General features: G+C 43.3%; 1 long non-coding RNA gene across 13 annotated transcripts in view; it reads right to left on the bottom strand.

The window, feature by feature from the left end:
* Positions 1-23,726, bottom strand: part of sox2 (SRY-box transcription factor 2) — a 533,219-nt gene that overhangs the window by 82,446 nt on the left and 427,047 nt on the right. For 6 of the 13 annotated variants that reach the window (XR_010004868.1, XR_010004870.1, XR_010004871.1 and 3 more), the window contains one exon: positions 6,691-7,012. The exons of 5 other annotated variants lie outside the window; for them this stretch is intronic. This is a non-coding gene — a long non-coding RNA (SRY-box transcription factor 2). Of the gene's footprint in view, positions 1-5,337; positions 5,895-6,690; positions 7,143-23,726 lie in introns of those variants that run through there. 2 more of the 13 variants (XR_010004867.1, XR_010004879.1) reach the window with 2 other exon arrangements.

Here is a 23,726-nt window from a genome sequence, read left to right as displayed (position 1 = left end):
ATAATAATAATAATAATACAAAATACAAAGAGTGAACACATAAAAAAGAAGAGAAAACTGGCAAAACAAGTCTCTCCATGGACAGTTCCTGGAAAAAATTGAGAGCAAAATTGACAAGGAAAGAAATGGAACTTGGAAAAAGGAGACCGAGGGCCTGATTCTTGCAGCCCAAGAACAAGCCATTAGAACCAATGCCATTAAAGCCAGAAAACTAGGAGACAGATCCCAAGTGTAGTCTCTGCAAGGAAGCAGAGGAAAGGATGGATCACATACTCAGCTGTTGCAAGAAGATGGACTACAAGCAGAGACACAATGCCCTTGCTCAGATCATCTATTAGATTAGAACTTGTGCCACAACTACCATCTGCCTGTGACAAAGAACTGGTGGCATCACATGCCTGAAAAAGTTACAGAAAATGAACACGTCAAACAACTCTGGGACTTCCGAATTCAGAATGACAGAGTTTTGGAGCACAAGACTCCTGATCTCGGGATAGTGTCAAAAAACAAAGTAAGGATGTAAATGTTGCAATCCCGGGTGACAGCAGAATCAACGAGAAGGAACTGGGAAACCTTACAGGATAGTGGTGATCAGCACATTGGATGCAATGCCTAAAGTCTTCGGCCAGCACTTGAAAACAATTGGAGCTGACAAAATGACCATCTGTCAGCTGCAAAAGTCCACCCTACTTGGATCTGCACGCATTTTTCACAGTCGCAGATACATCACATAGTCCTAGACACTTGGGAAGTGTCCCACGAGTGATCCAATACAACAGCCAGCACGGTGATCTTGTTTGCTGTGTACTAAATATTGTTATGTATCAAATACTAATACCAATAATAATAATAATAATAATAATAATAATAATAATAATAAGGCACGGCTACTTTGGAAACATGGAGGGGCAACTCTCCGGCTGCAATTTTAGAGAAGATTTTAGAGCGCCCCAAGGAGACTCTTTTTCTCCAAAGAAATGGTCCCGACCTTCTCGTTTTTCTTGGCAAAGCACTTTCCGAAGGAAGCCAGAAGGGGAAGGAAGGAAAGAAATGAAGAAGGAAGGAAGGAAGGAAAGAAAGAAAAGAAAGAAGGAAGGAAGGAAGGAAGGAAGGAAAGAAGGAAGGAAGGAAGGAAGGGAAGAAGGAAGGAAGGAAGGAAGGAAGGAAGGAAGGAAGGAAGGAAGGAAGGAAGGAAGGAAGGAAGGAAGGAAGGAAGGAAGATCGCAGAGGTCCGAGGAAAGGCCCCTTTTCGACCCAATTCCCAATACAAGTTGGTATCTGGGTGGGGGGGGGGGGGCTTTGACAATGCGGTTCTCCGGGCGCAGATTCACCCAGGGTGCCTTTACACAGTCGAATTAATGGAGTTTGACACCACTTTACCGTCATGGCTCAATGCTATTAAAGGGGTGTCAAACTGCATTACTTTTGCAGTGTAGATGCCGCTCAAGGAAAGGGCTTGGCCTCTTGCTCCCAAGGAAGGCCACCCTGGATGCCCACTGCTGTGGGCAAGAGGGAAGCCCACTGGACTCCAGGGCGCGACTTTGGGATGGAGAGAGCATGCTGGAGCATTGTAGTTGATCAACTAGGGATCTAATCTGTTGCAGATAGGGATTTAGATCCTCTTCTGAATGCATTCTTCAAGTAAACAACTTTTGATATGCAATTACAATAAGCACCGAGGGCCACAGGCATGTTCCCCGCTCCTTTGAAGGGAAGGGGACAGATTGGTCAGAACACCTTTATTTCGGAGCCAACGCCAAGGATTTCAGTGCCAGGGGTTTTGCGCAAATCCTTGCCTTCAGGTTCCTCATTGCGTTCCTGCTTGCAATACACGTGTGCAACCTTTTTTTCCCCATTGAAAATGGAATTTTTAAAAAACTCTCTACTTGCTGTTAAGGAGATTTGGACCCATATTATCAAAGCCATGTGTTAACAATAACAGGAACACAAAAACTGAGGAACTGATTAACCCATTGACCTCCTCTCTCTATTACATATCAGCTACAAACTTGCCTCAGTTTAACTTGAACTGCATAACTGGGAAAAGTTGGTGCCTGGTATATTACAGCAACGTTTGGAGAAAGAAATCAACATGGCAGCTAATGTTGTAATGAAAATTATAGAGTAAAAATGCAAATCCAAATATTTATTTCCTGTAGAAGTATCTATATTTCTACAGGAAAGGAACTCATGGGGAAAGTTGGGGCTTCCTTCCAGTTGTTTTGGATTTCAACTCCCACCATTCCTAACCTGATGCTCCATATACAGGCACTTAATGTCTTTTCTTTCAGGAGGAAGGGAGGGGGAAGGCCTCTTATGAATGAAAGGGTTTTAAAAAAAAGAATACACCTTCCAGAAAGAAACGTTTTGCTCCACTGAAAGGGTTGCGGGGCTCAATTCTCCTTGATGCTGGGAGCGCAGTGTGTGGCCCAAGAGTCCCCTTTCCGAGGCTTTGGTTTGAATGGCCGGACTAAGTTTGCTAAGTGGGGCACCCCAAAAGAGCGGCCGACAGGGGGCGCCCTTCACCCCCGACTCCAGGCGGCCTTGGATAGAGATAGAGATAGGTAAATAGATAGATAAAGAGAGAGATTAAAGGCTAAATTCACTCTCTCCCTTTCTCCCCCCCCCCTTTCTCCCTTCCTTCTCCTCTTCCTTTGGTATCAATTTTAACCAAGCACGGAAATGTCGAGCCTTTTTGATATCCTTTGATGTCTCCCTAGAAAGAAACCATTACATCGTTTGCGCAGCCAATAAATCGAGCGTGAAGTGGAGAAAATAATTTAATTAATAAATTATGTTTCTTACAGGCACTCCAAAAAAAAGAGGAGATGCTGATCTTGGCCACCTTTCTCCCTCCCCTTCCTCTCGTCCCTGCTCCCTCAAATTTCAGCCACCGAAGCCCCTTTTTGACACTGGTTGTGTCTGATTTGACTGTCAGGTTCGAATCCCACCTGGGGAGAGCGCGGATGAGCTCCCTCTTTCAGCTCCAGCTCCATGCGGGAACATGGGAGAAGCCTCCCACAAGGATGGTAAAAACATCAAAACATCCGGGCGTCCCCTGGGTAACGTCCTTGCAGACGGCCAATTCTTTCACACCAGAAGCAACTCAGGTTGCTCCTGACACGAAAAAAAAATTGACCCAGAAACAGGCGCAGGAGAGGTTGTGTCTGCACGCGAAAACACATAGATCTCTACATTCAAGTCCTTTCTTGCTGTTGGTTAGATGTGCATACACAGACACGTTCATATATGTATACATCTATATCTTGATTGTGACACCTTTCTTTCCTTTTTAGACTGTCATTAGCCACCTTTTTTCCCTTATGAAGAGCATTTGTTTTGTTTTCAAACGAAGCTATTTCAGTGGGTTGCTGTGAATTTTCCGGGCTGTATGGCCATGTTCCGGAAGCATTCTCTCCTGACGTTTCGCCTGCATCTATGGCAGGCATCTTCAAGGGTTGCGAGGTATATTACAGTCTATGTTTTAAGTTGTTTTAACTTTTGTAACATGTGTTACTATACTGTGATTTTATCGTGTTTTTATTGATGTAATACTGTTTTTGGCTTGTCCCAGTGTAAGCCTCCCCTCCCCAGTCCTAACTGAAGTTTGTATTATTATTATTATTATTATTATTATTGACACAACGACATTATATGACACAGCAAGCAAGATAGATATGCTGAATTTCGTATCACAAAATCACAAGTCGAACACTTCCCAAATGTTTAGGACTGTGTGATTTATTATTATTATTATTATTATTATTATTATTATTATTATTATTATTATTATTATTGGAAACCAAGCGAGGGAGGTTTATATATATGTGGAAGGTCCAGGGTTGGAGAAAGAGCTCTTGACTGTTGGAAACAAGTGTGAATGTTGCATTTAATCACCTTAATTATTAGCATTGAAAAAACTTGTAGCTTCAAGACCTGGCTGATTCCTGCCTGGGGGAATCCTTTGTCCGGAGGTGTTAGCTAGCCCTGGTTGTTTCATGTCTGGAATTCCCCCTGTTTTCAGAGTGTTGTTCTTTATTTATTGTCCTGATTTCAGAGTTTTTTTTAAAAAAACAAATACTGGTAGCCAGATTTTGTACATTTTCATAGAATTCCAGATATGAAACAATCAGGGCCAGCTAACACCGGCCAACAAAAGATTCCCCCAGGCAAGAATCAGACAGGCCTTGAAGTAGCACGGCTTCTCAATGCTAATCAAGGTGATTAATTGCAACATTCAAACTGGCCTCCAACAGACAAGAGTTGTTTCTCCCACCCTGGACTTTCCACAGATATATAAACCTTCCTTGCTTAGCTTTTCCAATATACCTCACAACCTCTGAGGATGCCTGCCATAGATGTGGGCGAAACGTCAGGAGAGAATGCTTTTGGAACATGGCCATACAGCCCGGAAAACACACATGATTCCGACCATGAAAGCCTCCTCTTTTCTTCTCTCTCTCACTATATATATATGGGGGGGACCCAGAACCCGCTTCACCTGTATTTAAATCGCCCGACTTTAATTACAACGGGCCGGGGGGGGGGGGGGAAGTCTGAGGCTGCAATGAAATTAGCAGTCATTAGCAGACCCCTTTAACTCCGTGGCGCTTTTGATCCGCGCTAAATGAGCTTCCCCGTCCGAACAAAGGCGCTCGCGCGCGGAGTGGGCCGTAAAGACGACAGCTCGACCTGCCCTCCACACCTTTTCGCCTGTCAATCACGGAGCCCTCATTCAGCCCCAGATTAACCTCTCTCTCCCAAATTCTCGGTTAAAAAAAATCGACGGAAACGAAATCCGGGGAAGTGGGTGAAGGGGGAGAAGGAGAACTCCCAAATACTGGCTAAACGATAATAATAATAATAATAATAATAATAATAATAATAATAATAATAATAATAATATAATATAATATAAAAAGCAGGGCGCAAGTGTCTACTGAATTTTAAACTACCATGAGCCAGGTTTTGACTATTTGTATCGAGATCTATGTCTATATAGCTTAACCCCGTCACGTGAAGACAGCATATGGATTAAAGGGGGGGGGGGAGCTCCTTCTTAAAGCAGGGGTGGCTTGCTACAGAAAGTTGTGTGTGTTTTGGGGCGAAAACAAGTCTCTTTTTTAACCTGGCGATTGGATAAGCGCCGCTCTCCGTCTGGCCAGGAGGGGGCGCGAAAGAGCAAGAGCCGAGGCTCTTCCCAGGGAGGGAATGGGGAGGGGGATGCTCCGGACTCCCTCCCTTCCTCGCCGCCCCCAAAGCTTCCCTCAAAGCCCCCCTCCCCTTTTCCACTCCTTCTCTCCCCCTCTTCTCGATTTCGCGCCTTCTTCCGTTTACCTGCTTCCCAGAAATTCAACTTATATCCGATTCAGAGGCGACGCGGGGCAAGGTCATGCCCCTCCTGGGATGCTCGCCCTTCTGTTATTGATGATTTCCTTAATTTTCCTCTGTTTTGTTTTGGGGGGTCGTCTTTAGTCTACGGCCAGGACAACGCCGGCTCTTCGAATATCTGCAAAACCATTTCCATTTTCCCTATGATTTTTTTTAAAGGAATACTAAATCCGGATTACTGTGTATGGCCATGTTCCAGAAATAATAGAAATGTATATATTCATAACCTGTTAAGATTATGATACCAATATAGTTAGATATTGGCGCAGAGCAGTAAAAAGAGCAGAAGACTAGGGGTTTATGTGAGCAGAGGTAAAAAGGAAATAAACAATAAGACAAAATATCCAGCCTCCCTTTCCCTTTAAAAAGTCATGCGCATTTTCCCTATGATTTTTTTAAAAAGGAATACTAAATCCGGATTATTGTGTATGGCCATGTTCCAGAAGCATTCTCTCCTGACGTTTCGCCCACATCTATGGCAGGGTTTGTGAAGTCTGTTGGAAACTAGCCAAGTGGGGTTTACATATCTGTGGAATAATGTCCAGGGTGGGAGAAAGAACTCTTGTCTGTTGGAGGCAAGTGTGAATGTTGTAATCAATCACCTTGATTAGCATTTAATGGCCTTGCAGCTTCAAGGCCTGGCTGATTCCTGCCTGCTGGAATCCTTAGCTGGCCCTGATAGTTTCCTGTCTGGAATTCCCCTGTTTTCAGAGTGTTGTTCTTTATTTACTGTCCTGATTTTAGGTTTGATTTTTAAAAGGCCATTCAATGCTAATCAAGGTGATTAATTACAACATTCACGCTTGCCTCGAGCAGACAAGAGTTCTTTCTCCCACCCTTGACAGGACATTATTGCACAGATGTATCAACCCCACTTGCCTAGTTTTCAACCAACCTCACAACCTCTGAGGATGCCTGCCATAGATGTGGGCGAAACGTCAGGAGAGAATGCTTCTGGAACATGGCCATACAGCGGCCATGAAAGCCTTCGACAACACAATACTAAAAAAAAAGACGCAGACAAAAGAGAGAAAGACGCAGACAAAAAGGAGCCACTCTCATTGGGTCATTTGGGTCCAGAAGAGATCCCTTTGGAGGCCAGAACCGTACACACTAGCAAATTATCCCGCTTTATCCTCCCGACGGGGGACAAGAGAGGAGGTGGGCTGAGTCTCCTTCTCTCATGCATTGCATTGGCTTCTCTTTTTTGGAAGAAGGGAAGAAGGAGGAAGGAAGGGAGGGAGGGGGCAGAGAGAGGCAGACTGGAGTTCATGTCAAAGTTGGCTGAAGTTTACTTACCGGTTCCTGCCGGTCCTGGGCTTTGATTGGCAGAAGGCGGCGAGGTCCGGGGGGGGGGGTGTTGTCCCCGCAGCGCCCTCGGCCTCTCGAGCAGCAGCTTCCTTTCCCCGGGCAAAAGCAGCAGCAGCAGAAGAGCCTCTCGGAGAGGCTTGGAGGAGCCTCGCTCTTTCCCTCCCTCCTCCTTCCTCCTTCTTTCTTCTTTCTGCCTTTCTCCCTCTCCTCACCGTCCTCTTCTTCTCCGTCCCCTTGGGTTCCTCTTCCCCGGCTCTCCCGGTTGCCTACACATCCTTCAAGTCCTACTCCTAGCCTTAAACTGCAGCCCCTGGAACAAGGGGGGGGGGGGGGGGAGAGCGAGAAAGAGAGAGGCAGAGAGAGAGACGGGGAGAGAGGGGAAAATCGTTTATGGTATGGCTTAAAACATCCAAATGGCTGATTTCGTGCTTGTGTGTGTGTTATAAGAAGGCACCCACAACAACAAAAAAGTCAATTCTCCCTCGCTTTTTGCTCTCTCTCTCTCTTTCTCTCTACCCCCCCCCCCCCCCCCCCCTTCTCAAATCCACAGAATGGGAGGCTCAAGAATAAAAGCTTTATATTTTTGCAGTGGGTATTCAAAGATAATTTGATGCCATTGTTTCTGCTACAGATGGTTCTTTTTTATAAAATACAATAACAGTGCGCTTTGTGCGCGCCACACACAATACAAATCGAAAAAGCGTTTTCCTGAATAACCATTTTGTTCTCATTTGTATAGGGCCAACAAAAGGCGCCGGGAAGTAATGGGGATTCTGTTTGTTGAAGCCACAGAAAAAGGAAGGGGCTTGATCAAGATTTAGGCTGAGCTGCCTCCTCCATCCACCCCAAGGGAGGGAAAGACTGGGGGGGGGGGGGTGGGAATGGCCCGGGGCCTCGCGAGACCAAGGAAGGCAGACATGGGTTGTTGTTATTATTATTATTATTATTATTATTATTATTATTATTATTATTATTATTATTAACACAACAAGATGAGTCCACAGCAGACACTCTGCTGGCTGTTGTACTGGATCACATGTCTAGGATTATTATTATTATTATTAGTATGAGTATGGCTTCTATCTTCTCCTCCAGTCCAAACAACTTTCAGCCCACTGCTCCTTTCAATCCGGTGAGGCCAGCGTTTTTTGGAGCTGGGTGGAGGGATGAAAAAAATAGAATATCTGCCAATGGGTGAAGACAAAGCGCCCCACAATGCAACACAACACAACATAACACAACACAGGCCTATATGTGCCGGGAATGCACCCAAATGCACACCGCTTTCTGGCAGGAGATATTTCTCTCCCTGGCGATCCCAAGCGCCGAAAGTTGTAGCCAAAGCAGTTGCAGCCACTAACAACCCTCGGCTAGCAGAAGCAATCTCAACTCGGTGGCCACAATGTTAGGCATCCCAGGCTGAGAACCAGCGCCGAAACCTTGAGTTCACAAAAATTAAATCCCCCAAACACACACATACAACAAAAACAAAAACTTTTTAGGTTTCTTGACTGTCCCCCCACCTCACCACTCCCCCGAAAAAGGAAAAACCTTTGAACGGATTAAACACGACTTTTAGTAGAAAAGGAAGAATTGCTCAAAACACTTCTATTCAAAGGTGGAATAGGTCGCCCTGGAAAGGGTGTGGGAGGGGTTGGACTAGATAGCCTTTGTGGTCTCTCCCAGAGCTACATGGGATGGTTCCAAGTTGATGCCACTCCGGAATAAACTCACTCCGCAAGAATTTTCAGGCAGGAGTCGTTAATCCGTGATAAGTACCCCACCCGCAGAAGAAGTATCAACCGGGATGGTTCTACACTGAGCACAGAATACAGTTTGAACTACACTGAGCTGCGTTCTATGTTTCTACTCTGACCATACAATGTCCAATGCAGTTCAAACTGCATTCTGAGGTCAGTGTAGAACCAGCCTTAGAAAGCATCGCTCCGGTTTCACTTTCCCCTCCCGCCTCCCTTGATGGAGAAATCACTGGAGAAAAAGCAGGATGTAAATCCGCTTTAAAGCGTCTTCGGATTCGCTGATCCACCCGCTGCGTGTATTTTCCATTCCCTGTGTAATCTCAACTCAACAGTTAGAATTTAACAAACAGAATTTAATAAACCAGGGCCCTCCAGGTGTTTTGAACTTCAACTCCCGGCCTTGCCATGCCCAGGGTTGGGAAGCCGGAGGGCGCAGTGGGCTGAGGGGGGAAAGGAAAGGGCCTGAGGGCAGGAATGGTGGGAGTTGAAGTTCAAAACACCTGGAGGACCGAAGCTTGCCCATGCCTGTTCTAGTAGTGTCAATCCAGTTTTCCAATCTCAATTTTTGATGCCTGTTTAGTTCTGTACGTTTTAATGGCACTTCTCTCCGTTTGGATGAAAAAGCGGGATATAATGCAAGGAGGGGGGATTGGGAAGAGCGCCATAGCCCAGAGGAGGCAATTGGGGGGGGGGGGGGGAGATCCTGCTTTTCAGTGACCTCTCACTGGAGAGTAAAGCGGAGTAAAGTGGAAAAGGGGAGCCAACTGCGCTCCTCCGGCTTCCCAGCCCTGTGGATGGCAAGGCCGGGCTTCTCCCTTCCGGAGCCTTTTCTCCCGTCTCGTCTCTCCTCACCCGATCCCATGGGAGGGGAAGGGGAGACGCCTTCACGCAACAAGTTTGGGGGGCTGTGAAGCTGCCACGTGGATATGGGGGCTGAGCAGGAAAAGGGGACGCCTTCCTGCCCACCCGCGGCCAGGACGCCTTTCCTGCGGAGCCAGAACTCACTGGGCAGCGCTGGCAAGGCCGGGCGCTCAGGGCTGCTTTGCCCCAAAGCTTTAACTACAACTTGGAACCATCCCATGTAGAGCTAGCTGGGAAAAGGCTATCTAGTCCAACCCCTCCCACACCCCCTCCAGGGCGACCTATTCCACCTTTGAATAGAAGTGTTTTGAGCAATTCTTCCTTTTCTACTAAAAGGGAATTAATCTTGTCGTGTTTAATCCATAACTGAACTTTACTAAGAAATATGCCTGTGTTCATGAAAAATCTCTGAGTGAATATTTTAAACTGAAAGATTTTAAGGGAGTGTATATATTTTGGGCAACTACAACTGCAATTACTCTGCTAACCAAATATATTTTTGTAGTGGCCTGTCTTTGTCCTTGGCATTCCAAAGACATGGTTCTTCAGTTGAACAGCTGAGTTACCTGTGTGCCATTACATGAATGCTTGTGAATATCACTTGTTGAAAAAGTTGGCTTCTAACAAGGTCATTCTTTTCTTGACTAGTGGTCTCCACATGTTCCATGGGGATTCACATTTGCCAAACGGACGTGACATCATTTTTTCCCTTTTCAATGAAGTTATGATTGCCATTGATTTCCACAAGGTTATTTCCCCAGAGAGTGGGTGCAGTACTTCCCAATGGTGGGCTCGGCAGGACCGTTTCCCTGGAGGAAGAGCCTCTCTCGCCCTCCCCGCAAAGGCTCGTGGGCGTTTGGGTGGCGCCCTTTTCCCGAGTGGAGGGGAGGGGGCTGCAGCCCGTCCCGAGGTCGGATCAGACTGGCCGTGGCTGCGTCTCAAACCTTCGGCTGGAGTGCCTGCCAAGTTTCCTTCCTTTCCCCAAAGACTGTGCGGCCGGCAGCGGATCCCGCTGAAGGAGAGCCCGGGCCCAGGCGGGTGCCAAAGAGCACCCACACTGGGATTTGCACCTCGCGCAAATTATTGCTAAAAGGCAGGGATGCTTCGATTCATGGGCCGGTGGCTGCCCTTCTTATGAAGTCGCACTCATTTCTAGAATCAAATGAATGCCCATGCGACATTTGGAACGTATCTTGCTTCCAAGCAAAAGGTGCCAAATCCCCAAAGAAGCCAGACTTCAGCGCAAATTCAGATTAAATGGATTGAATGGGGCGGGAGAATCCCCATCGTATTATCCTGGATGTCCTTTCCTGTGCGACTCATATTTCTAGGCAGGCTTTTTTTTGGCCGTGGTTCAACCCAAGCCAAGTGTCTCCTTCCTCGCCTCTCTTCCCGTGCTTCCCAAGGCGACACTCGGAGAGAGATCCAGCCTCGCCTGGGAAACGCGCGTCCTGGGCTGGGTCTGGGCCTGTCCCGCTTAAGCCCCGAGGTCCAGGTGTCTCGGAAGTCCTCGCGTTTCCTCAAGGAGGGGAAGTGCCAGGCCTCCCGCCACCCATCATCCACTAACACACACACGCACACACGCAACCCCTTCGCCGCTAAAACAATGCTGGCCTGGCTGCCTCCAGAGGCTGGGAAAAGCGCACCTCATTTGCATGAAGGACAATCGGGGCGTTTTCACCCCAGGCTCAAATTGGTTTGCGCTGAAAACCCGACGGTGCCAGCAAGGCCTGTTTGATTGCTCAGCTGTATTCCGCGCCGCATTAATGGCATTCAGGTGTCTTGGCACCTGAGAGGCTTCAATTACTACCTCCGGGCCCCCCACCCACCCATTCCCACCACCCTCGGATCCACAGTTGGCACCCGGGGCATTTGTCATGCTAATGACCGGTCTGGCCAGTGCGGGCTTTCCAGAGAGGGCTGCTCTCTGCTCCCTAAATGCCTCAACAGCAGCAGCAGCAATGATGCAGTTGGGTAATTTTAAGATTTTGGCCTCTAAGATCTTATACGCCCTCTCCCTTCTGTTTTAAATGCCTTGTTGCAAAGTACACCATTCACATTTCTCTTCTATTCCCCCCCCCCCCCCCCCTTCCCCAATGAATACACCACCACTGCTTCTATGTTCCCGATGCCCCAGATCAAAAAAGCTCAAATAACGCTTTGCCCATCCTGGCAGAAAGAGAAAAACACATTTTCCATCCACTCTTAGGACCATCACAATTACAGGAATTAAATTGATTTTTTTCACCTGCTGCCCTGGCGAGAAAAATAGTTTTTGCTGCAGAAAAGGATAATACATTTTAAAAGCAGAAGCAATACACTGGGCATCTGTAACCACAGCATGGCCAACGGATTAGACCCTTAACCATTTTTTTAAAGACAAAAAGATATTTTGGTGAGAAGTGTCGAAGTCATGGAGCCCTTGGTTGGAGAAAAATGGAATTCACTTCTAATTTCAATATGAAGTTGCCAAGTTATCAACTTGATGGAACCCAATTCCTTTGAGGGATTTTGTAATGCAGTTCTCCAAACAATGACAAGGGATAGAAATATGCAGATATTCAGAATAACATGGGATATCTGCCCTGTAGTAAGCAGTATTAGGTTAAAATGCAAATATATATTTATAAACACACACACATATGTGAAAATTAGGTAAATTGTGAACAATTGATATATTGGGCCAATATGCACAAAACCTGTATGTTTGACAAACTGACCGCAGGAGGCATATGTGAGGAAAAATGCACATAGACATCAATATGAATTTTCATGCAAACCTGTTGCAGAACTAGGGTGGAATGAATACAATATGGAGAAAACTGGATGGAAATGTTCCTTAGTTCCACCATGCCCATGCTGGCTTCTTTGCCTTGGCCACATCATGTGGCACTCTCGAGGTCGTAGTCTTAGTGTCCAGCACTAGCAACATTTTGTTGTTGTGTGCTTTCAAGAACCTTTTGAATATGGTGACCCAAAGACAAACCTTCCTGGATTTTTCTGGGGCTGAGAACATGCAACTCACCCAAGACCACACAGTGGGCTTCCCAAAACGGACTACAAGGAACATCTAGTCCCCATACAAGGATACACAACTAAAGCACTCCTGAAAGTTGCCAATTCAACCACTGTTTAAAGAAACCTTCATTGCGGGGAAGTGACAGACTGGCATCCTGAGATAGGGAACACAACTAGAGGAACAGTCCTGCACAAATTCACCATCTCCATGCAATAAAGTCCTAAGTCATTCTCTGTAAGGCACATTCTAGCTTAAGTAAATGGATATGCATTTAAGCTCTACCTTTTATGCAGTAATTGCAAGATTGGCTTAGTCTGTCCACTGCAGTTATAGTTTTAAGATATCAAAGAAACAGTCTCTCATACAAGGTGGTTGTTAGAGCTTGGGGAAGGTTCTTCTTCTTCTGGATTCCATCTCCCAGAATCTCCCAGTCAGTGTGACCACTAGCTTTGCTGAGGAGGGGATTCAACACCTGGAGCCATGAAACAGAACCACAAGCTTTGGCTGCTATAAGGACTGCAGAGATAATATATGTGTAATCCTAGGGGCACTCAAAAATACTGTGTATATGCCATTTGTTTGTAACGCTGGCTGAATCAAGAACTGAGATAGGCCTTGTGTGCAAGTTCATCTTCGCATTTGGCAGAAATAGTGTTGGGGAATCTCTGAAGTTGTTTTGGACAACCACTACTAAGCTGAATAGGATTCTGCTCTCACCATCCTTTAATATGGATGCTAGTCTCCTGATGCACTTCCTCTTTCACAACCAAAGTATTTATGAAGTAATGCATTTTTCTACTTCTTTTGTAGACAATGAATACAGAATGAATAAATAGCAAATGATTCTGAATCAGTAGATCTGGATTCAAAAATATGAGATCCTCAGGATGCCTGTCTGGTTACCTATATCTCATTCTCCAATGCCACCCACCAACCCTTCCCACAAAGAGTGCAAGAGCTATGAAAATAGCATTTATGAGATCTCTATAATGAATAAAGTTGGCAATGCTGAGGGAACTATAGCTTGGCCTCCACAATTATTCATTTTTCAACCTAGCTTTCTATTAAAACAGTGCACAAAGTGGCTAATAATGGTAAATGAAGGGATGTAGGGCCATGGAAAAGGAGAAGCCTCTGCCTCCCAGGATGGACATCAAGGGAAGGGGAACCCACCACCCATAACAGCAGCAGCAGATACAAGGACCCTGCTGTCACTCTCACCGTCAGAAAAGCACTAGGCTTCCACTGCCACTTGTTGTGGGATTGAAAGGCTGGAGGGCATCATGCTCTGGCCTCTGCCATCGACCCAGGGATTAAGAGCTAATGGCTTTGTGCATTGTGTGGGCACATTATTACAATCTGTGATAAGCCTCCTTGACCATTATTTGATCAAGAGGTGGTGGTATACATTTTTCTCAATAATAACAACCAACATATTTTGTGACCCCGGTTCTCACATTCCACCAAGAAACCCTTCATTTAATAAAGCTTTTCACATTCCACCTCCAATTCAGCAGAGAAAGGGCTGGTTTTGAAACCTCTCCCCATTATAATTCCCCACCCCCTATTAGATTGGTTTTAGCTTGCTTGCTGCCAATGCAGGTTCAAAGCAAGCTCTCAAAATTAAGACGATTGGCATTACATAATGTGAACAGTATAGTGTAGTTACTTCCTTTCATCTTTACAGGCGATCAGGGGGCTTAAAAGTTTTGGAAATTAAAGCACATCTTATTATGAGAGACATATTTCTGCTTATCCTCCCACCCTCAACTTAATGGGTCAATTGGGCAGCCATGCAGCTTCCATAAATTGTCCTTTCTTCATTCATTCTCTGTTCATCTTTCCCTCTCTTTCTCAATCTTTCCCTCTCTCTGAGATATATATAGATACTTAGACAGAGGTATGCCATGGATTATTGTTCAGATTTGAAACCATGGGAAAGAAGTAAAATGGCACAAAATGGCCACTAAATCTGATCACTGCTTTTTCCATACACCACAGAGTTAAAAGTGCTAACTATAAACCACCAAATTAACTTTTCCTCTAGAATGTGCTGGGGAAACTGTTCAGCCAATTAAATGTGATTGAAAGCACCTTCATACAACCAAAGAGTTTAAAGCACAGATTTGTCTTTGTCCTGGCTGCATTTCATGGTCCAAAAAGGAGGATGATTTCAAGACCTGATTGCTAGGCCAATCCTGATATCTAAGAACTCTCTCATTTATATTACAGGGAGAAAATAACTCTCATTATTTAATACAGAATTCCTTGTCACCAGTTGCTATAGTGCCAAAAATACCATGAAAGCAATGTAGTAGCTTACTACCACCCAGGACCCCCTCCTCCTCCAGATAAGACTATGGGATTTAGAGTTCTGCTATTTTTAACTCCTTCAGTACCATTTAGTACAATTCGCAATGGGGTGATTTACCGCTTGGTCAATATAGGCACACAGCAGATGTGTTCTTGGGTATTATTTTTTTAGCAGAAAATTTGACAGAAATAATAGGCAAAGAATAGGGAAAAGTTGCTGCATCACAAACAAGAATAGCAATTGAACATCTTTCATCAAAATCTTTATACAATACTAGCAACAGGTATATGTGAAATGAAGCACCAGCTCAGGTAAACTTTTAATAAGTAAACAAAAACATTTTAACCTTCCAGATACTACATGGGAGTTTCTTCCAAAATGCAGTTAAGGATGAATCAATAATTTCCACTTTTCTTAGGATTTCTATTTTGGTGGCCATACATATCTTAGCTTCTTTAACCGTGCTGGAGTGGAGGAGCATGTGAGGCAGGCTTATCCCCTTTCTGCCTTTCTCTCTGGTTTGCTGCTCCCAGCATGGGATACTGGAGACAACTGCTGTCATTGTAGGCAGGCATGCCTGGCACTCAAGGATCAGGCAGAGTAGAATCTCATTCTTTCCCAGCTTAAATTTGAATGCATTACTTACTGCAGATACAGTGCTGCAACCTAACAAACCATATAACGTTATCTCTTGTTATACCTCCCTATGTCTTAAGGTGAGTTTGGGAGACATTTGTGGTCACAGCAATGGTGCCATGATCATAAATATAAAATCATAAAATCAGGGTATAGGGTTACAATCTGTGTTGGATAGGGTTACACTCTCCTGGAAGACGCAGATTCACAGCTTGGAAGTTCTCTTGGTCTCAGCACTGAGCATGGAATCAAGGTTTCGGCTGTGGCCAGGGGAGCTTTTGGACTATTAAAACTTGTGAGCCAGTTGCGCCCGTACCTTGGGAAACCAGACTTGGCCACAGTGCTCAATGCTCTTGTTACATCTCTATAGATTACTGTAACACGCTTTACGTGGGGTTGCCTTTGAAGACTGTTTGGAGGCTCAATTGGCCCAACAGGCAGCAGCCAAGTTGCTCACCTGAGTGGCGTACAGGGAGCACGCAACTCCCCTATTGCGCCAGCTCCACTGGTTGCTAGTCTGCTACTGAGAAGTGTTAGCTTTAGCCTATAAAGCCCTAAATGGTTCCAACCCAGTTTACTTGTCTGAACGTATCTTCCCCTATGAACCACCTCGGAGTTTAAGATCATTTGGGAGGCCCTGCTCTTGGTCCCGTCTGCTACTCAAGTGCAACTGTTGGGGACGAGAGACAGGGCCTTCTCAGTGGTGGCCCCTCAGCTGTGGAACTCCCTCCGTAGCGACATTAGATCAGTCCCCTCCCTCCTAGCCTTCAGAAGGAAAGTAAAAACCTGACTCTGGGATCAGGCTTTTGGAGAATAGCACAGTGCAATAATAGATTTGGAATATGTTCAATGACCACGGAACGGCCTTAGACTACAATTTCTGGATGGCGTGATTTTAATATTGAATGTAGTGTTTTTAAATGTTTAATATGTATTCATTTTAATTCAATTTATTTTAAGTTTAATGTTTTGTATGTGTTTAAAACATTGGGATAGAGAAAGGCAGGGTATAAACAGGGCAAATAAATACATAAATGTGAACATAGAATAATAGAATTGGAAGAGACCACATGGGGCATCTCGTTCATGTAATTCAACCCCCTGCCATGCAGGAAAAGCACAAAGTACCCCCAATAGATGGCCTTCCAGCCTCTGTTTAAAAGCCTCCAAAGAAGGAGCTTACACGTTAGAGAGTTATGAGGACATACCTAACTTATGACATTGTAACTACTTAACAAGATGCCAATCAGTGCTGATGTCAAAGATGGGATCAATGGGTTCAAATGACAGGAAAAGAGATTCCACCTGAACATTAGGAAGAACTTCCTGACCTATGAGCTGTTCAACAGCAGAACTCTTTGCCTCCAAGCGTGGTGGAAGCTTCTTCCTTGGTAACTTTTAAACAGAGGCTGGATGGCCATCTGTCAGAGATACTTTGATTGTGCTTTTCCTGCATGGCAGGAAGTTGGACTAGATGGCCATGTGGTCTCTTCCAACTCTATGATTCTATGGTGACAATGAGAATAACTTATATCCTACTTTGTCTCCAGTCCAGTACAGATTAAATTCCTCATCATTAAGTCATGCAAAAATGAAATTATAATGAAGCTTTAAAGTGAATTAAAATCTACATACTTAAAACAGCAACAAGTAATGCAGGCAATTCAGTCTGTTATCAAAAGAACGATCAAAGACAAATCAAAACCATTATTTTTCTTCAGAAGGATGCCATGGAAGGTGGCGGTCGAACCTCTGTTGGGAGGGACTTTCCAAGCATGAAGTAGCCATTGAGAAGGCCCTGTTCCCACTAGATGGATCTGTGTGGATGGAGGAGAAAAGACAAAACCTTCTTTTGAAGATTTCAAGATATGGGTAGGCTTATGTGGGAAATACATGCATCCCGCCACATTAGGGGTTTTGTATGCTGGGCCCCCATGAAAGAGGGAAAAACTCCAAATCAAAACCACTTGCTTCTCCAGGAATCTCTAGGTCTTCCCATGCAACTATCATTCTGGAGGACTTATACATACCTAGAGAAGTGTTCTCTCTAGGAACCTCTAGAACAGGCCTGCACAACCTGACCCTTCAGGTGTTTGGGATTCCAACTCCCAGAGGCCCTAACCAGCTTGTCCAATGGTAAGGAATTCTGGGAGGTGAAATCCAATATACTTGGAGATCCACAGGTTGGGCAGGCCTTGGCCTCCAGCACAACTCTATAGTTGTGCAACTAAATTAGATATATATTTTAAAGAGGTAAATGGAACAAAAGTGGCAACTTATGGCAATATTGCTGGAGGTGCTTTCCATCTACTCACTAAATTAAATGGTTTTATTTTTAAAGAGGGCAAATGGAGCAATGCTGCAGAGGTCTTCTCCATCTGTTCACCAGAAATTGAATGGCCTCAACTTGGCAACAGGTAAGTTGAGTGGAGAAAAGTTACACTCACAACATGCCCATGTCACCACCACTGCAACAGCACTAGTTGCTTATTGCACAAGTGTCAATGTTAGAATAAAGCACTTTCAGGAGCCTATTCATGGGTTTCCCTCACGTATTAAAAGGCACAACTAAACAACAGGGGGACCCTGAAATGCATCTCCAGTGATATGCAAGGTTATACAATAAGCAGTGTGATTACATGCTGTTAAACAGTCACAAATGCACCCCCTAATCCTTGTGAGATAATGTCCAAAAAGATCTTGTGGCAAGCAGCATCAGACCTACTTAGCCCAGGCAAATCCATGTTGGTCCAGGGTCTGTATTTGCTACTGCCTTCACAACCTGCAATCCTTTTGGTGGTGTTCATGTTTGTTGAGAACATGCAAGAGAACCTCCCCTGACTAGCTTCCGGCTGTGGAATTCACTCTCGTGAAAGGTTTAGTTGATCTTCTCTCTCCTTTTCATTTGCTGGAATGCAAAGGCCTATTTATTCAAGCAGGTCTTTGGCTTTTAATTTATTAGTAAAGCTGTGGTTTCATCTTTTTACTGTGTCTTACTTATGCCTTATATTTCTTTAATTTTCTATTTTAACTGAACTATTGTTTAATTGTTTTTTTTAATTGTGGGAAGATTGGGCAGGTTATAAATAAAGTTTATATATATATTTAAAGCCACATCGTTTTTTTTAAATGTGTAAAAGTTGTCTTGAACAAGGAGAAAGAATTGATCATGAATAAACAAAAACATAAATGCCTATCACTCCCAGGCCATGTGGTCTAGGACGGCTGCACCACTTGCCAGGATCTTACACAAAAGTTGCTACTGAGGCCTTCCTCTGATCTACAACTTTGCTCCTGAAACCCTTTTCACAATGTAACGGATTTTCTCCTGGGCCAGCCTGCTCAAAGGAATCTATCACAAATTATCCTTAGGACTATTTACTGTACCAAGATGTAAGCTCACTTGAGAGAAGTGTGAATGAGAAAGAGAGAGAAAGAGTCTCGGTGTGTCTTCCCCACTCCAATTAGCAAGGAAAGAGCAGCCCTCAATTGGAAATTCCTCAGGGCTGGAAAAAAAAGTCCCTTGAGTGGCTGGGTTCCACCTGGCCCTTGCCTTCCTTTGTGTTTTCAACATGATTAAGCCATAACAGGAATGCAGAGAGGGTTATTACCAGACGGGTGCTCATCTTCATGGTTTCACTCTGCTTCCTATCCTCCCCCTGACTTCATTACTGTCCTCCATATTGAAGATCTGTTCTAAAGTATGCATTTGTTACTCACAGAGTGACTCAATATATTCCAACATTCACTGGGGCATTTGTGGATTTCTGATGAAAATGTGTTATTCAGTTTATTTCTAAAACATTTCTATGCCACCTCGCAGTCCTAAAAAGAATCTGGAAGGCCATTGACACCAACTGTTTAATCTATAATGGCGGTGGGGGGCACACCTTCAACCACCATTAAAAACATTATTTAAAAAGAGTAAAAGAGTCAAGGCAGAGGTGGCAGAAATATATCTAGCCAGCTTTCTCAAAATTAAAAACAAATTAAAAATAAAAAGCTCAATGACAGCTAACCTGCTGAACTTCCTTTGGCAGGGAGATCACAGCTAACTAGGTCTGTCGTCACCCAGACTTTAGAAAGCTAACCTACTTGGAGAGAACCAAACTGCTGTCAGGAAAATGCAACATGCTACGTATTATCCTCTGGTTTAGAGAGAATTATGTAGGCTTGCATCAAATTCCATCAAAATCGTAACATGGACAACAGTTTTTCAAGTGTGAGATGGGTACCCAAGTAAGCTGATGTCACACACAACTCTACTTCTCCATGTATTACAGTGGTTCCCTTCAGTTGATATATACTCTGCCCTCCATATTTGTGGGTTTAACTTCTGAGGATTAGTACATTCTCTCTAGGAACCTCTAGGGTCCTTCAGCACAACTCTATGGTCAACATCTGCCAGAAGTTGACTATAGACCCATGATCCCTAAAGGATCTAAGAAAGAACATTTCTCTAAGCACTTGTAGGTCCTGCAGCATGATTCTATGATGAACTTCCAGAGGAAACTAAACATAGAACTGGACTAAAGGGCTTAGAGATTCCTAAAGATATGCTCTCAGATTTTTAAAAAATAGCATTTAAAAAAATTAATGGTTTTTCTACTCTTGGGGGTGGATAGTCCTGTACCTCTAATGCCTAAGAAAATGGAGGACATACTGTTCTGGGAGTTAGGTGAGTACCTTCAATTTAATTTAGCCTAACAAGTAGAAATTATGATGGTGTGTGAGAGAACACACTTGATCTACTAGATGAGGAAGTTTCTGTTCTTCACTATCGAAGGAAAAGAGATGCAACCTACAGGCCCCTGGAATGTTGCAGATTGTAACTGTAGTTTATGGTCTTTTTCAAACTTGGTCCACCAGCTGCAATCACTACTGAAAAATTCAGATCTGACAATTGCCACCCATTCAGGTTTATCTCTCTTTTCAGGTTTTCCTAAAGTCCGTACGGATAGAGTATCCTTTATATGAAAAACACTCTGAAATCCAAAATTATCCACTGAAATAGTGATACCTTTGCTTTTTGGATAATTAGATGTACATAAACTTTGTTTCATGAAAAAATTAATAACATATTATGTGTAATTACCTTCAGGCTATGTGCATAAGGTGCATATGAAACAAATGAATTTCATGTTTAGACTTGAATCCCATTTCCAAGTTATCTCATTATGTGAGCATATGTAAGTACAGGGATTCCAAAATCTCAGAAAATCTAAAATACAAAATATTTTTCGTCCCAGAAACATTTCAGATAAGAGATACTCAACTCGTACATAAATTTCAAGGTTTCTCTGCTTAAAATTGTATTTTTCTATTTTTCTACTTGTCCACAGTCTCTCATGTTGCTGATTCACATGTGTTCCAGTTTTCATCTGTGAAAACTTAAAAGATATACATGCAGCCTGTGAGTCCTCCTCTGGCCATCACTGGAGATTTCCTTGTTAGCTTATTGGATTAAAAATGTGTGCACTTGCCTTTCAGTAGGATATGGAAACGTCAGGCAATGTAGAATACCACTGCTTCTGGGCATGCAATTATGCAATATACAGTATTATATTTATGTACAGCTGAGGCCTTTGATACACATACTTTGGAATAGGTCCGACTTAAACCCAATAAAATTTACTTCCAAATAAATACAAATAGAATTAAACTGCACAGTCTCTACAAAAAGGCTACTTTGTTTCTGGACCAATTAAATTTGCTGCCTTTGACCTTTAAAGACCAAACTATCTGTTTCCTGATTATCTCAGAGAATCTTTTTCCCCATTCCATTGCCTGGAGCACTGAGGTCTGCTAATGAAGAACTACTATGGATTCTGTCCTCTCCAGATGAAAGGGGTTATTTTATTTTTTTACAAGTATCAGCGCTTGTTTCAGTCCTGGCCCTGGACCACCCCTTTCTAGGAAGACCATCTGGCTTCTTCTGCTAGTTTTTGGAGACAAGTGAAGATGTTATGGTTGGTGAAGCAGCTGAAGACTAGGTTTGTGGCTTACTCTCTGACCCCCCCTCCCCCCAGTTGCTTTTCTTTCTATTTTTGGAGAGTCTAGTTTTATCTTTGAGAGCCTTTCTCCAACAGTATACAGATATTGGAAATAAAAGGGTATCAACAACTGGAAAGAGTAGATTCAAGTTCACCTTCTTTTCCTTTGGACAAGAAGTAAGCACCAACTTATGGCCTTCCACAAGCCATGGAGGGATTCTACACTGTAGAATTACTGCAGTTTGACACCACTACCTGCCATGGCTCACTACGATGGAATAATGGGACTTATAGTTTTACAAGGTCTAAAGACGTCCCTGCCAAGGAGTGCTGATGCCTCACTGAAGTACGACTCCCAGGATTTGTTAGCACTGAACCATTTTTTAATTCAAAATTTCAAACACAGCCCTCTGGCTTCTCATCTAGCTTCTTATATATTTTACGATAATTCTTTTCATCTTACATTAGTAGTAAAAAATCCTGTTTCATATTCTCCAACATTTCACAGAAGAAGCCTGGATATGTGTGGCCAAATAACACCAAAGTGTGATAAAAATTGGCAAACATTAATAAGAAGGAACACAAAAGCTAGGAGAGGCTACAACAATTTGATTCTTTTTTTATTTCTTTCTCTCTTCTTTTCTCTTTCCAAGTTAATTGCTGTAAACTACTTTAAATTATGTTTGCAGGAATTGTAAAAGATGAGGACTAAGGGGAAAAGTAGCAGAAGAAGAGAGAAATTAGGACATTTTAAAAGCAGCTGAAAAAGCAAGACAAGAGAGGATTAGCTGGGATTGTCCATGCAATCAGGACAGTTGAAGAATCTGCCGAATCCACAAATCACACCACATGCATACACATTGCAATATGCCTGTTTCTTTTTCATTTGGTCACTTTTCTAGATGGGTTAACTATTTACCTTGGGAAACATAACTAAGATCTGTATGTGTAAAATCAACATCAAAAGAATATCTGGCACTTGATTTAACTAAGCAACAGTAATTTTTAAAATCCATTTTCTGGGCTATTTCCTCATACAGCAGCATGCAAACTAGATTACAGGGGATAGGAGACAAAACAGTTGCAGTAGCTAATTAAAGAATTCTGTTGAAGGCAGCTTTAAACATAACGATCTGATTTTTTTAAACAAATGATTGAATACCTATGCAAAGCACCCTATCTGAACATCAACATGAAGAAAAATTTGCAGTGTTGTTGACACCACTAACCTGTTTACGAAGCTAACCGATTTTAATGGTGACCACATGAGAAGAATATCAATACAGAGCTCATTATACAGGATGGATTATATGGGTGAAGATGGTTCTTCAAGTAACTTGCTATCAAGCTGTTCAAGGTTTTAAGGATTAGCACCAGCACTCTGAATTGAGATCAGATGCTTATTGGCATCAAAATCAGAATTCTGCCTTCTGATTTCCAACGTTGGTGGTTGCATTTCATAATGACTGAAAATTTTAAATCAGACATTGGCTTTCTCATCAACAAGCTATGACAGAATGGAATTTGAGTAAAATATCCCTTTCAGCATCAGCTTTCAGGGAGATGTATTGAGTAAGCCAAATGGTTAGTTTAGAACATTAATTAAAAAAACAAAAACAAATAAAGAAGGATGTGTGGGGTAGGAATCAGGAAGCCTCTTCAAAGCAAAGCTGATACACTCACTCCCGGAGTTGATTTTAAATTGTATATCCCCTTATTTCTTTGAAATGTACTGGATTTATTGCTGAAATTTCTGCTACTGCGGATATTCCATATTTCTCAGATGCTGCAAAATAAAAGGAATGAATGAGGTGGCTCTTGGGCAGAGGTTTCTTGTTGTTTATCTGACTTCAACTCTCCCTCCTTAATAACTTGCTCTTCCCTGTCATTCCCACTCTTATTTTAAGAATGTCCTCTTCTATTTCTTTAAAAGCACACTAGAGGTACTACTTAAACATCACTGAGTTAACACACAAAAAAATCGAATTAACAGATTTTTAAAAATATGGAAACTATATTCCCACTTCTGTTTAATCAATCAATGTATTATAAAATAATTCAAAAACAAGAAAGTCCCTATACGATGCTCTAACGCTCATGCCAGCTTTGGAATATGAATGAGGGGCCCCATGGGACGGCCTTGGCAAAACTGTTTCTCCCTCTGATCTCAAGCCAAGCAAACTCTTCCAAAAGTTGACCCTACTAGAGTACCAGTTCTGAGAAGTACGAGGGATGCTTTACCGGGTAAGGGTCAAACTGAAGAGGGCTTTGGTTAAGCCCAGGTTTTACGGCTTGCGGAAGAGCTATGGCAGTTATATTGAAGGAGGAAACTGCTATGCAAAAGCAAATTACCAGGGTCTATGAACTCCAATTACCTCATTATGTCCTACAAAACTCTGCTGTTGCTCTCCTGATATCTCTCAAATTGTTCTTTTTTGTTA

The sequence above is a fragment of the Anolis carolinensis genome, chromosome 3, assembly GCF_035594765.1.
Source record: "Anolis carolinensis isolate JA03-04 chromosome 3, rAnoCar3.1.pri, whole genome shotgun sequence".
NCBI lineage: Eukaryota > Metazoa > Chordata > Lepidosauria > Squamata > Dactyloidae > Anolis > Anolis carolinensis.
This window is presented reverse-complemented; position numbering and strand designations above follow the sequence as displayed.